Source organism: Fundulus heteroclitus, chromosome 7 (assembly GCF_011125445.2).
Source record: "Fundulus heteroclitus isolate FHET01 chromosome 7, MU-UCD_Fhet_4.1, whole genome shotgun sequence".
Taxonomy (NCBI): Eukaryota; Metazoa; Chordata; class Actinopteri; order Cyprinodontiformes; family Fundulidae; genus Fundulus; species Fundulus heteroclitus.
The window spans coordinates 4,846,807-4,857,251 of NC_046367.1; positions in this window are offsets into that span (position 1 = coordinate 4,846,807).

The window sequence follows — 10,445 nt, forward strand, 5'->3', positions numbered from 1 at the left end:
ACTCCACCTGAGTTGTCTGTGGGTTCTCTGGTTCTGGCTGTGTTCTCAGTGTGTCTGTTTTTCCAAAAAAAGGTAAAAAAACAAAGCAGCTGGACTTGTTTTCCGTAGTTGAAGACGTTTCGCTTCCTCTCCAGGAAGCTTTCTCAATTCAAAAAGTCTGGAGTAATGTGGAGCATTACTGTTTTTGAATTGAGAAAGCTTCCTGGAGAGGAAGCAAAACGTCTTCAACTACGGAAAACAAGTCCAGTTGCTTTGTTTTTTACCTTTTTTTGGAATGACCATGACCTGGATGACTGAGAATCTTCACCAGCTCAGTGTGTGTGCTAGCCCTGGGACTAAGTGCCTGTAAAACATAGGGCTCCCCCTGCTGGCCGGTGTGTGGAAACATTAGGCGCCTCCAGTGTGGGAGTCTACAGCTTGACCTGTAACAGAGAACAAGCCCCTGTAGGCCTTATTCAGCAGAGCACTGAGATTGAAAAATACCATGGCTTTTGTTTACAAGGGTTTAGTAACTGACTACATTTCTAAAATAAAATATGTAGTCACTGACGACGTCTGCTGGACTGCAGGGCCACATGTCAATTCAAGATGAAAGGGAACTCCCTGGTTTTTGCAGGAACTACCATAACTTTTTCCAGGAAATCAGCTGTTTGAGTTCTTCTCCTCGAGCTACTCCATGTTTAGTGTAGGAAGGAGACATTAAAGGGTCTGAGAGGAAAATCTAACCTTGTATATGATCTTGAACTTCGAAGGTGGCACCAAAATCCTGAATGTTTGAGGGCAATGCCCTGGAACCCCTGGACAGGTTATTCTGACCATAGGTCAGAGCAGCTTTAATCGTAACAAGGATGGACGTTTAGAGGCTTAATTCTGTTCATTAAATTGAGGCTAGAACTGTACGTTATAGATTAAACAAGTTTCAAATGAAGGCAGAAACACGTTAGGTAGCTCGCTTCTCAAATATACAAGAACCCCTGCTGTCCAGGGGGAGAACTGACCCGGTCAAACTTGTCAAATCAATCAAGCAACCGAATACCAAGGAGCTCATATGAATACGACATTTCCTGGGGTGTGCTGTATTAAAATAAAACAACCAGAACAAAACAAGATAACAGCAAAGTAAAGACTGTACTCAGAGGGATGCTTCCTTTAACTGACGATATGTTTAAAGGATATTAGTAGTTTGTTTCTGAACTTGGAGAAGAAAACTCTCTTGGTGTGTTCATTTGTATAAATCCAGATTAGTTGGTTCAGGAGGGTAAAGCCTCGGAGAGGTCAAGTCCAAAATGGAGTGGTAAATATGAATTTTCTGGGGTTTTTTGGTCTCGCTCTGAACATGTTGAATGGAGCTGCCTTGTTTGATACAAGCCATTTTAAACAGATCTGGATCTGGCTCAGAACCTCAGTTTGTCAGTGACACCGTGGCCCGGGGTTGATCCATCTGTTCTGTTCAAATCACACCCAGCACCCTCGGTTCTTTAAAAAAAAACAGCCTGGTACCAGGAAACAGCTTTACACACTGAAATCAGCTGCATAGAAAAACCAGTGAGCTCACGGGAGTGAAGGTTCTGCGTCACTGGTTCCTGGTTTTTAACCGTATCCTGGTCAGATCAGATGAAGGTTTTATGTTCCTTTAATGTTTCTGCTGCAAATAGTTGCACCTGTTTCTTTTTTTCATTTGTCTCCTGATTCAGAATAATCCTGCATGACTCTATTGCCACCAAAACAAGAGCACAGCATCCAAAAACATCAACTTACTGCCCAGTTTCAACTCTTTCTGTGCAATTATTATTATTTTTCTAATGTTTATGAGCTATTTATTTCCAGGGTTTAGGGTGTGTTCTGTCACGTCTGTTCTGATGTTGGGAGGTAGACTTCCCTCATAGGAGGACTTCTGATGAACTGAAAGGAAAACACACACTTGGCACATGCAGCGGTGTGTTTCGGTGACGGCCAGCAACATCGGACGGTTCCAAACTGATCAGCGTCTCGTTCGACGACACCATGCAGCTCCTGCTGCTGGTGTCCAACCTGCTGATGCATTATAAATAAAGGAGGAAAAAGTCCAAAAAAATCTGGATGATGTGGAGTTTGTTGCAGGATTCACTTCAGTTGTTTCAGAGAGTGAGTTGCAGTAGTGTTGCTAAAGTTTTTATCCCCCTTAAACTGTCCCACATTTCATAACATATACAAACAAAATGCACTTTTGGTGTATAGATATCTATATATGGATACAGATATCTGTATATAGATATAGATATATATAAAAGAGGACTGTAGAGCACCTTGTTAAGTTATACTGTAGTATCAGTCACACAAATTAGAAAATACTAAATCTTTTTCGCACCTCCACATCAAATTATTATTAGTGTGAGAACTTTGAAGCGATTGTCCAAACTTTATTCTCCTAATATTATGACTTTGAGAATAAAGTCAGAATACTACAAGAACAATTTCCAAAAAGAAAATCAAATTTGGCCATTTGCAGATTAAAGAAAAAAAAAGTTATCAAGTTAGCCACGGAGGAGTAAATTTACACAAAAACCCCAGAAATTTTTTCCATCAATTTCAAATATTTGTGAGAGAAAAAAACTTCGTCCGTCCGTCTTCTTCCGCTTATCCGGGGTCGGGTCGCGGGGGCAGCAGCTTCAATAGGGAGGCCCTGAAAAAAAACTTTCCTCTTTTAAAATCAAATATTTGAGGATTAAATGATCATTTTCCACAATATTTTCCATTTGCTAATAAAACTAGGGTATTCTCTAACACTGCAAAGTTAGAAATCTGAAAGGTTTTCCACAAACTGAATGATTACACGACCCCTACATCGGGAGCCCCTGTTCAATTCAATGTTAAGATGTCAACTGGGTCAGTGGAGTGACTGTTATAAGAATTATTATTCTGAAGTCACTATGGCCTCACACCTCTCGGACAGAGGAGGCCTGGAGACCTGATGTCTGTGTATAAGATCCACTGTTTTCTGATTGTAAGGCCAAATGCTGCAGCTGCTGAGGGATACTGATTGTTTACGATAGACTGTCTTCGTTATGTCTCAAACCAAGGCCACGGTGCAGTATTAGGGGAAGCCCGAAAAGTGAGGCAGGCAGAGACAGGGCAGACAGAGACCGCAGCGGAACCGTGGGGTGCGATTACTTTCCATCTATGTGAATCTCTGCTCTGTTTCTCAATAAAAGTGCTGGAACGTCATACCACCGTCTCGTCATTTAGTAAAGATGGGAACTCAGTTACTATTGTTTAGAATTCCACCCAAAACTCCCATAACAGTGACCAGCTTGACGTAGGAACTGCCTGCCACACTTAGATAGCACTGACCCAAAGATTGGCACATATCTATCAGATACCACCCCGGAGGTGACACAGTTTCTCTACTGATGTCACAGTTAGGAAGGGTACAGCCCTTGGATGGGTGTGTACCTAGATCCCTATATAATGTTTGTGTGATGAGCAATCGGGGCTTCTTGCCGATCAAGAGCCCATCAGTGCTTATGTGTCTGTAACTGTTTCTCTGTCAAAAGTAGATAAAATATGACGAGAACGCGAGTACGCAGCACGTATTGTGTATTGGAACAGAAGCGTACTCGTGACGTCATCACACCCGCAGCTCTTGAGCATTTCTTTAACGTTTAAAACTATTTATACACTACACCATCATATCTTATTGAAAACGTTTTTTTTTTTTTATTAATTTCTAAAAAGTCTAATAAAATATCTAAAAAATTTAGACCCACAATTACAAAATTGTGGGTCTAAAACCAGCAATAGTGGGAATTTCTTTGTTGGGAGTTGTAATTGTAGTTGTAGAGGCGATTGAATCTTCTTAAAAAATCAGCACTTTGTAGAAGCAAAATGAGCGATACGAGCAATATTGCTGTTGCTTCGGTTATTGGTCAGCTTTACCAGCAGGCTGAAGAGGAGGTGATGCAGTTGAGGAGGCAAATCCAAGCAAGGAGAAGATTGATGCAGCAGAGGAGGCTCAGAAGGCAGGCTTTGCTCACCCATCTATTGTCAACTGGTAGGCATTTTAAGATTGACAGCCTATTTCCTACTTTTATCTTTAAAAAAAACATTGAGGATGGTAATAAAAACGTGATCAGGTTGCAATCGTGACTATTTCTCTATAAATAATTAAAATGAAGACCTAATTTTAACATTTTTAACAGTAGGGTTAAGCTACTTTATTGCACCTCCTCCTCACAGCATTGATTAAGAAAGGAAAAACCATAATTTTATGTCTGTCCACCTTTACAGTGATTAATCTATAAATTATGTGCAGTTAGTTCAGCTTATGTTTCAGTGAAATGGTAAAAATACCAGAGAAGGGAAGCCATTTGTTACATTTACTATACTTGACTAGTTTTACAACACTATACATTTTACCTTTTCTTTCTCGAGAACTATAATTTCTGCATGTTTTTTTTTTTTAACTCTTTTTTTATTGCATTTTCAGTGTTTAAACAAACATTGTCTGACGTATTAGACACAGAACAGAACAAACAAAACCTACATGACAGCTCTTACATGACAGATGAACATAAAATATGGTGCAAAAGGTGGTTGATCAGTCCCATGATGCACATATACTGTTCAGGCCCGCAGCAAGCCTCTTAGTAGTGTGGAGGAAAGGTCCGGTCCAATATAGTCCAAAAATGGGCACCATACTCTGTAAAACCGGTCTTCACTGTGATGCATGACATTAGTTAGATATTCCAAAGGAATTAATTCAAAAATGATTTTACGCCAACCACAGACAGAAGGAGCTTTGTCGCTGACCCACTGCAGAAGAATATTTTTTCTAGCTGCAAAGGTTAAGATATTGTACAATCTTTTGTTGGCTGCTGTTTTCAGACAGACACAAGGCAAACCCAGAATCAAGGATGTGGGATCCATGTCTAAATTAACATGAAATATTTTCACCATTTCACTTATTATTTCGACCCAGTATCTTTGAAGTTTGTGACAAGACCAAAGACAGTGAGTTAGAGTTCCCACATCAATTTTGCATTTGAGACAGAGAGGGGAAAGAGAGCGGTTAAAGAGGCTCCTTCGATGAGGGGAGATATGTAGTCTATGTAAGATCTTAAATTGTATTTCTCTTGTCCGAGTACAAATTGAGATCCCTTTTGCAAGAGACCAAATAATGTCCCACTTATCCTCATCTATGGTTATAGACAGCTCCCTCTCCCACACACCCCTGACACCCCGCCCATCAGTAGCTGAAATTCCGTTCAGCACACGGTAAAATGAGCTCAGAGACGCTTTCACTTGTTGATTAAACAGAATTTTCTCAACAGCAGATGTTTCAGGGTGGTCAATGAGGCTTGTGCTGTGAGTAATATAATGCCTTATTTGCAAGAAACGATAGAAATCCTGTTTGGAGAGCTTGTAAATGTTTGCAAGCTGTTCAAATGACATGAGCTTATGATCTGCAAATAGGTCACTAAGGGATCTGATGTTCTTGTTAGACCATTGTCGAAAACCAGGGTCCGAGGAGCCCGGGGGAAAAGCAGGATTATTTATTATTGGGGTAAAAATGGATGTGATATTTGATCTTTTCTCAAGGCGCCGGGTAATTCGCCATGCTTTTAGAGTATTGATTGTTACCGGATTTGCACAGAGGGTTTTGATTTCTGTAAAATTTTTAAAAAACAACAGGTCGCTTAGTCTGCAGTGTGACAGTGCTGTCTCAATGTCCATCCAAATTGAGGTTTTACCCGTAACCCATTCTTGTACAAATCTCAAATGGGCGCAAAGTTGGTAAATTTTAATATTAGGCAGATCTAGGCCGCCCCTTGTGCTTGGTAGATGTAACACAGCCAACTTAAGCCTGGGTCTGCGCTTGCTCCAGATAAAAGCGCTAAGCCAACCATCTATATCCTTCAACACCCGCTTAGAAAACAACACAGGAATCATTTGGATAGGATACAGTAACCTAGGCAGGACATTCATTTTGACCAGAGCAATGCGTCCCAGGAAGGAAATGGGAAGTGACATCCATCGCTCTAGGTCCTGTTTGATTTTACAAAATAGTGGGGGAAAGTTGGCTTTATATAATTGATCAAAGGATGGGGTAATGAAGATTCCTAAGTACACAAATCCACTGGGAGACCATTTAAAAGGAAAGGGAGGTGTAGTAAATGGTATTGTTGAAAGGATGCCGAGAGGCATCGCCTCAGATTTAGTTAGGTTAATCTTGTAACCGGAGAAACAACTAAATCGGTCGATCACATCGAGAAGGCCCGGTATAGATGTTTCAGGGTCGGTTAGGAGGATCAGAATATCATCCGCGTATAAGGTTATTTTGTGACACAGCTGTCCAATCTCCAAACCACGTATCATGGGCGTCGTCCTAATGGCCTCTGCAAGTGGCTCTATAGCCAAAACAAATAAGAGAGGCGATAAAGGGCAGCCCTGCATCACTCCCCTATGAGTATTAAAGTATTCGGACTTGAGTCCATTAGTTAAAACTGCTGCCTGTGGTTCAGTATATATAATCCTAATCCATTTTATAAAATTTACCCCCAATCCAAATTTGTCCAGTGTATAGAGCAAGAAAGACCATTCAATTCGGTCAAAAGCCTTCTCTGCGTCTAGAGAAAGCACCAGTCCACTAATAGAGTTCTGCTTGAAAGCTAGGATAGCATTTAACAAGCGTCTTACATTGGAAGCTGAGCTCCGACCCTTTACAAAACCTGTCTGGTCTTCTTTTACCAATGCTGGCAATAACCTTTCCAACCGAGTGGCCAGGATCTTGGACAGCAGCTTCCTATCTACATTTAGAAGAGCTATGGGCCTATAGGATCCGCATAAGTCAGAACACTTCCCCTTTTTTAAGATCAAAGATATATTGGCCTCCTTCAATGTCTGTGGGAATACTCCTGTAGTAAAGGAGTGGTTGAACATGTCAAGAAGAGGGTCTGCTAGGATATTTTGAAAATGTTTGTAAAATTCGGAACAGAATCCGTCAGAGCCTGGCGATTTCCCATTTTGTAACGCTTTGATAGCTTTAATTACTTCAGTTTTAGTTATGGGGCTATTGAGGGCAGTTCTATGCTCTTCTGACAGACGTGGTAAATCTATCTGAGCAAAGAAGTTGTCCATGAGCTGCCCTTGCTCCTGATTTTGATCAGAAGAGTAGAGGTTTTCATAAAAAGTCTTAAAACAAATATTTATTAATTTGTTTTCGTATACCTTGTGGCCACCTTTGTCTGTAATAGCAGCAATAATTTGGGATTCTGTGCGTTTTTTCACATAATATGCCAAGCATTTGCCTGCTTTGTCTCCATGTTCATAAAACCTCTGTCTTGAGTATTTGATTTTCTTTTCTGCTTCTCTGGTGAGAAGGCAATTTAAAGCTGTTCTAATTGTCGTGATTTCTTGCCACAATGATGGTGATGGAGAGGTTATATATACTTTTTCTTTATCAGCCAATTCACTCTCTAAAGATTTTTGTTTCTCCTGTCTTTTGCGGTTCTTTGTTGCAGAGTACGAAATAATTAAACCTCTGGCATAGGCTTTGCATGTTTCCCACAAGACAGAGGCGTTACTGGCAGATGGAGCATTAATTTCAAAAAACATTTTAAGTTCACTAGAAAGGTTGGAGGTGAATTTCTCGTCTTTAAGAATAGTGGTGTTGAATCTCCAGTGGCGAGAATGATATAACTCTGTTTTAAGATGAAGTTCCAAAATTACTCTTGCGTGGTCAGAAATAATTATACTGGTTATGTCGCATGATAAAACTGACTGTAAGGCGGTTTTTGGGAGGAGAAAGTAATCAATCCTAGTTTGACACTTATGTGGGGAGGAAAAGAATGTATATTTTTTACCAAAGGGGTGGATGCATCTCCAGGCATCTATAAGCCCGAGCTCCTCACACAGAGCACGGAGCGCATTGGCCTGAGGAGAGGGGGGTACGTTACTATGCGGAAATTTGTCAATAAGCGGATTTAATATCAAGTTAAAATCACCGGCAACAATGACAGTGGAACTAGAAAGAAATGGAGCCAAGTCCAGAAACATTTTGGTTAGAAAATTAACTGGGTGGGCAGGTGGAAAGTACACATTCATCATTACAATACTCTGACCATGCAAAGTTCCTTTGATTATCACATAGCGACCACTCGGGTCCTTAACGCTGTCAGATACTATAAGAGGTAAATTCTTTCTTATCAACACTGCTACACCCCTGCTTCTCGATGTGAACGACGAGAAGAACACTTGGCCAAATGGCCCTTGTTGTAACTTTAAATGCTCTATATCATCAAGATGCGTCTCTTGTAACATAGCAACATCTATGTCATCTTTCCTTATGCATGTAATTATTTTTCTCCGCTTAATAGGGCTGTGGACACCCCGTACTTTCCAGGTGCATACCCATAACTTATTCATTATTAGTATTATTAATGATCCAGACAAACCATATTAAGACATGTGAACCACCATGCACTGAGTAAGAGTTGAGTAGGTGAACAAAGAGAAATAAAGAAAAGTGATACAAAGATCTGTACAACAAAACATTTAACAAACAACAGTTTGGCAACAACCCTACTAAACATGTAGGGAAAAACTTCCTTCTCCTGCCTGCCGCTGGGAGCCAGCAGGTGCAACAAGCGCTCACCGCGCATCTCCTCATAGGCATAAACACACTACAGTCCGCTAAGCACACGGCAGAGCAGAATTGAACATTACTTTTCACCTCGTTATTATAAGTAGCAGGAGGGAGAAAAAAAGAAAAAAAACACCAGGCACGGCATTGCCCTTCTGAGTTCGACTGATACTCACACCGTTCCATAGGGCACTGTTCGGACGCGGTGCTGGGAAAAATAAATCCGGTGTTTACAGATGTTTAGGGCAGCAATTCCACGTAAGTGGCGGCTGCCTCCGGTGTGTCAAATCTCTTCACTGTACCGTTGATAGACAGCTTCAGAATAGCGGGATAAAGGAGGGCATAGTCCACATTCTTCCTCCTGAGGGAAACCTTCACCTCATCAAAAGCCTTGCGTTTCTTGGCCACCGCCGCCGAGTAATCGTTGAAAAAGGAAACTTTAATCCGATCCGCTGGCTGATTCGGCTCCGTAGCGAGGCGCCGAGCTGCCGTCATCACTCGTTGTTTATCAGCGAAGTTGTGAAGTTTCATGATGATGGGTCTTGCGCGTTGGTTAGTGCCCGGTCTCGGTGCTAGGGAGCGGTGAGCGTGGTCAACCTTAATCTTCCCGGATTTTGTTGGTAGATTGAGATGGGAGGGGAGCCACGTCTCCATGAAAGTGACTAGGTCTTTTCCCTCCGTGCCCTCGGGCAGTCGAACCAATCGAAGATTGCATCTGCGGCTGCGGTTCTCCAGGTCATCAATATGATCTGCCATGTCGGATGTTTGCTTCTCAAGTTTCACCACTTTAGCCTGCAGCACGTCCATCGTGTCTTCCACGCTCGAGATCCGTGTCTCAGCCTCCCCGACGCGCGTCGCCAGGGCCTGCATCTGGGACGTTTGTTCGCGTATAGCAGCCAACACGGTGTTGACTTTGGCGTCCAGTAACTTTGTGATGTTATCAGTTATCTTGCTCAAAGCCAAAAGGATATTTGGGTCGACGTCACTTTCATATTCTGCGACTTCAGCAGTGGCATCCATTTCGTTAGTGTTTTCGGGTTCTACAGCAGTAGGCCCCGAAGCATCGCTGGGTTGATCCCCCGAAGCAGTATTTCTCTTAGATTTGACACGAGGCATTTTCAAAAAGTAGTCAGTCAGGCTCATTATAGAGCTACTCCCGCGCACATTTATAACGTTTTACCAGGTGAACACGTGTTTTAGACGGATATTTCAGCTAACTCCACCGGAGCTCCACAGACGAGGTGCTCACACTACGACGCCATCTTGCCTCCCCTAATTTCTGCATGTTAAGCAGTTATAGTTTTATGGTGTCAAAAGGTGAGAATTGAAAAAAAACAATTATGGTAACATTTGGCATTTTTTATTTACAGGAAGAAACAGAAACAAAATATGTGTGGATAAACACTTCTGTGCCAATCCTCCAAATATTTTTTAATGAAGGGGACCTAAAACCAGCCTTCTAGCTAAACAGGGCCACCATCGTCCTCCTCCTTCAGCTGCTGCCCATCCAGAAGGCCCATGGATGTCCACAGGAAATAGAGGTGCTGCTGACCCCCTACTGGCTGGCCCGCAGTGAAAACAGCTTGCCAGTAAGATCTCTTACCTTCTTGTCCTTAAATAGAGCCCGCAATGACACACAATTGATACATAGATTATATAAATTGGATAGAAGATTAAGACATATCAGCATATTACCTAAACTACAAGTTATTTTATATTTGGTACAGGTCTAGTGGAGGCACGCTACAACAGACACCACGCCAAGGTTGATTAACATCATTGGGCGTGCCTTTGGGGGTCTGAAGACACGGTGGCGTTCCATCCT